Source organism: Nannospalax galili, unplaced genomic scaffold, assembly GCF_000622305.1.
Source record: "Nannospalax galili isolate Female #2095 unplaced genomic scaffold, S.galili_v1.0 scaffold8391, whole genome shotgun sequence".
In the NCBI taxonomy this organism is placed as follows: domain Eukaryota; kingdom Metazoa; phylum Chordata; class Mammalia; order Rodentia; family Spalacidae; genus Nannospalax; species Nannospalax galili.
In genome coordinates, this window is record NW_008328845.1 from 2,816 (window position 1) to 3,512 (window position 697).

Genomic DNA, 697 nt, shown 5'->3' on the forward strand with positions numbered 1-697 from the left:
TGTGTGTGTGTGTGTGTGTGTGTGTGTGTGTGCACAGACATGGGTGCCTGCAGAGGCAAGAAGAGGGTGTGGAGCTCCTCTGGAGCTGGAATCACAGGCAGCTGCGACCAGCCCAACATGGCTGCTTGGGAACTGAACTCTAGTCCTCTGCAAGAGCAGAAAATGCTTTTAACTGCTAAGCCAGGGACCTCTCTGGCCCCTAGGTCTGTTTTTATTTTTTTTCCATGTACATATCCAGTCATTCCTGTTCCAACTTTTTCATTGAATGGCCTTCACTTCTCATCCTAAACCGTGTTGCATGGGTCTACTGTCAGGCTCTGATTCTGCTGTGCTGGTTTCTGAGTGTGTCAACACCACACTGTATCTGATCTCTGTACCTCTAGGTGTGTCTGGAAGTTGGGCAGTCTCTACCCTTTAACTTTGTGCTTTTCTGTCCGTACTATGCTGGCTATTCAGGGTCTTTTGCCTTTTCATGTAAACTTTATAATGCTTGTTGACAGCCATAAAATTCCATACTTCATCTATGAATGAAGCTGGGAAGAACTGGTGTCTTAACCACATTGAGTCTAGCATCTTGCTTCTTCCATTAATCATGACATTAATGACATGCAATATATTTTGCATACACTCTTCATCAAGTTGAGAAAAATCTCTATTCTTACTTTTTGGCTAGTTTTTATCATGAGCTCACATTGGG